The 5035-nt window shown below is 44.2% G+C and overlaps 1 non-coding gene across 1 annotated transcript; it reads left to right on the top strand.

Annotated features, from left to right (window-relative positions):
* The first annotated feature begins 303 nt into the window (after nucleotides 1–303).
* Nucleotides 304–377, top strand: TRNAN-AUU. Its single transcript has one exon. It is a non-coding gene; the product is annotated as a tRNA-Asn (tRNA).
* Nucleotides 378–5035: the final 4658 nt, after the last annotated feature.

The following is a 5035-nucleotide window of genomic DNA, read 5'->3' as shown; positions in this document are numbered from 1 at the left end:
GACTGAAATCATTGCTCAGTTTAGGGGGTGCAGAGCCACTACCACTTGGATGCTTTGGGAACAGGTTATACAGCTGGCAGAAAGGACACCTGCCTTTTGGAGGGGGGTTGATTAGGATAAGTTTTCAAAATCTCCTATGGCCTACAGTTCAGTAAAAACTACAGGACCTGGTTAGGATCAAAGGCCCACAAGCAAGTAAAGTATTCAGTAAGCCAGGCCAGACTGGACTGTGAATGCATTAGTATGAGACCCATAGCCCACGCTGCACTGACTTGTGCATTCCAAAACATCTCATGTCACATCAGCCAGTTAGCTCAGTTGGTTAGAGCGTGGTGCTATTAATGTCAAGGTCATGGGTTCGATCCCCGTACAGGCCACTCTTTTACCTCCCAGACTGTAGGAAAGACAACTTCTACTGAACATTACTTTGTTTGTGTGCCCAGGTGGCCAAGAAGGCCAATGGCATCCTGGCCTGTATCAGGCACAGCGTGGCCAGCAGGTCCAGGGAAGGGATTCTGCCCCTGTACTCAGCGCTGGTGAGGCCACACCTCGAGTCCTGTGTCCAGTTCTGGGCCCCTCAGTTTAGGAAGGATATCGAGGTCCTGGAGCAGGTCCAAAGGAGGGCAACCAGTCTGGTGAAGGGACTCGAGCACAGACCCTATGAGGAGAGGCTGAGAGACCTGGGGCTGTTCAGCCTGGAGAAGAGGAGGCTCAGGGGAGACCTCATCACTCTCTACAACTACCTGAAAGGAGGGTGTAGCCAGGTGGGGGTTGGTCTCTTTTCCCAGACGACTTTCAACAAGACAAGAGGGCACGGTCTTAAGTTGTGTCAGGGGAAGTTTAGGTTAGATATTAGAAAGAATTTCTTTACCAAGAGGGTGATCAAGCATTGGAATGGACTGCCCACTGAAGTAGTGAATTCTCCATCCCTGGAGATATTTAAAAAGAGACTGGATGTGGCACATGGTCTAGCAACCGCAATGGTGGTTCAAGGGTTGGACTCGATGATCTCTGAGATCCCTTCCAACCCAGCCGATTCTATGATTCTATGATCTTCTGGAGACAGCAGGAGTTGGGATGTGCAGGAAAGCAGGACTGGTCCTTGATATTCAAATAATGAGAAGCTCCAAGAACTTGGGCTGAAAAGAGCTCTCTGCCTCATGCAAAGACATTGCAAACCCCTTCACTTGAGTTACTTGATGCAAAATATCTCTGCTCATTGGTGCTGGAGCTGCTAAATTAAGTGTGTTACTTTTTATAAATCCTTCCTGTTGTCAGTGAGTTACCTCTTACTTATGGCCATTGTCCCTTTTGTTGTTATCAAGGAAAGAAAGATAGCAGAGAGGTTTTGTTTAATGAGCCATCACATTTAAACATCATTTGTCTCAGTTGTTTTCCTTTTCTCATCTACCTTTGCTCATTAAACTCCACCCTGCTTGGATGTTAACAGCATAATCATGGAGAGCAACAGCATCACGAGGTACCTTTTACCAGTGTGATGATGCTACTCCCACTGCTTTCCCCCTATTCACCAGCTCTAATGGGTCTGTGCACGCCTAGCATGAAAGCCATGGTAGCAGCAGATTCAGAGACAGCTTACACTGAAAACTGAACAGCTGGAACTATGCTTCCCCATATGGAGCAGGGTTTCAGATGGATTTTCTTGGTGCTGCCTGTGACGTTCACCTTGTCCTTTTGCATGTCTGTTGCAGACAGGCACAGCCCTTTGCTGCTGCGGAGGGCATGAGGTGAGGGAAAGAGCTGTCAGTCTGTTCTGTACAGATAGCACATCAGCTGTGGCAACACTTCACAGGAACAGGGGACAAAACCACAAGTGAAGTAGAGGTCACAGTGCTTGTGACCCTCTGCAGTGATGCTGCAGGAGGTCCCCCAACATAAGGGTTCTCCTGTGCTTCCTTCCTCAGCTGGGAACTGCAGCAGTCCTGTCAGGCAACTGGGGGGAGCAGAACAGACTGACAGCCTCTTCCATAGTGCAGCACCACTCCTGTCTTACAGAGGAGTGGAAGGGCTGCAACTCTCCAATACGTAGTAGATGTTCCTGATTTTCCTCTCCCCTTTTCCATCCACCTAGATTGAAAACACTCTTCCTGCCTTGTTAGCCATTCTGTGTACCTTTCCTTCAAAAGGAAAGAAGGCACCTTCATAGCATCAAGTCTGACATCAGAACAGCAGAGCTGATTCCTCTTTTATGAAGGGCTTGGTGCAGAGCCAGGGAAGCCTCTCGTGGTCCCCTTTGATTCTTGTTGTACAGATCCAACTTATTCTTTTTAAGCTACTCTGTTTATTCAGCAATAAGCTCCAAATGTTGTCAGTGTGGGGAAATGTTACCGGTGTAAACCAAGTTATGACATTAAAAACTAAGGAGTTTTACTGGTGAATATACGGATAGAAATTCCTTTCCTATTTTGTTTTAGTGATGTCTTGGAAGAGGCTTAAATTAAACCAAAAAGTCATATATTTTAAAATAATGCCTGCAGGGGACATAAACCAATAGCATCTTAATTATGCTTGTACACTCATTTTCATTGCTTTAATGTTTCTAATTACAGTGGTAACACTTCTTCCATTTGACGAGTCAGAAAGAAAATTTGGCTCAACCAAGGAAGCTGGAGCATGGGTTATGGGAGATGTACATCACCTTCCAAAATGGCTTTCTCTTGCCAGCTTGGAAAGAAAAGATGCTCTCACTGGCATGCTGTTATTTTAGCCTGTTCCTTTTGTTCACGGATGGGGTGGTGTTCTCAATGACAGTGTAGTGCCAATGAAAATGCTGCTAGTGCCATTTCTGGCAAGAAAACTTTGCGGGCATAAGAGAAAACATAGACAATAATGTTGAAAGAAACAGCAAAGAATAATTTCTGCTTTCCTTCTGGGAGAAGACAAGATCATTTCAGTGTGTTCATCCAAACTTTTCTACAGGCATAAGGCCCTGAGCTATTAATTCCTGTGCTTTATTACTGCACCATTAGGAAAGTCTTCTTAATGTCTAACCAGATCTTCCTTCTGTTTAAGCCAATTCCATACTGTCCTATGCCCCAGGAGAGACAGCACCAATCATTACTCAAAGTATGTCAAGGCCAACACAAATTTGACAGTAAATATAGGACTGTGAGTGAGGTATCTAAAGGCTGATACTTATGTATAGTTGGACAGAAGCCACAACTTGGACAATTTTTAAGGGCTGTCCATAGACAGTATAAAGAGCTAAAAAACTTAATCCAATTTGCTTAGATGGAAGCAAAAAGAAGCACGGGAGCTTTTTCCTAATGCCTGCAAAGATGTTTCCCTTCCATCCAGAAGAGCGTTAATTCAGATCCTTTAATAACATATTCTGAACAACAATTTAATTAGTAAGAAACAGATTATATTTATATCTAAGTAATGTTAATCCTGACTCCATTTGAATGCTAGAAAGCTTTGAGTTCAGTGCTACCTAGCAGCCTCTAGAGATTCTGAGTAGCAGAATGACCTCTGTGGGTGCTCTTTTCCAGCATATTTTAAACTGTACCTCCAAACACAAGGCAAATGGTCAATGGGAAGAGGTTATGCCGAGAGCTAACAGCACACCAAGCTAAAATCTACTCCTAATTCAAGAGCTGAGCCAGGGCTAAAAAACTAGCGTGTACTACTCCAAGTCTCCAAGATTTAGGCCCATTCTCATGGCTGGGCAAAGGTTTTGTCACCATGCTAATCACTGCTGAGCCAAGACAGCTCCTCTAAAACAGCAACAAGGGCAAGGGAAGGGAAAAAAAACAGAAGTCAACATAGTAAGGTTTCAGGCAAGGGAATAACTTTTTCTAATTAGCTCAACCCCATTTTTACTCTTAGACCCAAACTCTGTGTGTGCTCAGATCCAAGCATACCAACCTCTTTATTTCCCTCTGAAAACACTGAACCCTGGTCTTTAAAGGTGAGTGGGCAAACTCCTCTGGAATCAGTGCTGTTTTCCTGGTTCATTCTGTAATTCTGTCTTTGACCACATTCCAAAAAACTTGCCAGTGTCCATTCCACCCCTTTCGACTCATCATCTTAGAAGATCACCCCTTCCTAGCCACTGGACCCCTTCCTTCCCTCCAGTCCCAGGAAAGCACATTGGGTCCTATTCTGCAGGCACTAGACCACTTCTGGTTCTGCAGAGAAGAGCAATTATTCAGAGTCAAGTGGAGAATGCATTTGTCCAAGTCCAACATTCATGAAAATTAAGGTAAATTAACCAAATATGAAAAATGAATGCACATGAATTAAAGCATATTAAACCCTTCATGGACATTCAGGGATAAAGTGACCTGGCTTTGTTTTTATTTGTCATCCTAGTGAGCTGAGGCCATTTTCCTTCTGTATCAGAGCACCCACACAAAGGTTTAATGCACTGCAACTTCTGCACATTAACTCACACCTCACACTAATTTGTCTTAACTCTCCATGTAAACAAGTTCTCAGAGGATTCTGGGGTTTTTTCACTCTCTCATGTGATAGTTCACTTTATCACAATGTGAAATGTGTTGGAGAAAACGATTTGCAGTGAATTTTCCCTCAGTTGCACCTGCGGTGACATCTTTGTTGTGAACTGCTGCAGAAATTCTTTCTCTGCCTAAGCTTGTCTGCTTTTTTCCCCTCATTAAAACACCTATATTGGAACAGTTTATAATTAATACAGCAGCATCCCTCTACCAGGCAGATAGGGAGCTTCTGGCCTCGTCTACAAGTGGGATATGGAGGTGATCCTGGGAGATTAGGTACTGGGCTCTAGGTCACACAGGATGTTGGCAGCTGAGCATAGGAATTTTCTAAACTCAGGACCTCTTTTGCTCCTGAAAATGTCTCTTCTCCTCTCCTCCCCTCAGTGGATTTTTCCACATTAGAAATAGCCAAGGAGTTTATTCAAGCCCTGTGATCACACCAGATGTGTGGGAAAGAAAAAAGAGAAAAATGACTGCCATCTGCATTACTCCTGTGCAGGGACAAATCCCTCCCTCTCCCCCTTTTCCTCTATCCACCCTTTTACTTAAGAGCA

The sequence above is a fragment of the Calypte anna genome, chromosome 1 (genome assembly GCF_003957555.1).
Source record: "Calypte anna isolate BGI_N300 chromosome 1, bCalAnn1_v1.p, whole genome shotgun sequence".
NCBI lineage: Eukaryota > Metazoa > Chordata > Aves > Apodiformes > Trochilidae > Calypte > Calypte anna.
This window is presented reverse-complemented; position numbering and strand designations above follow the sequence as displayed.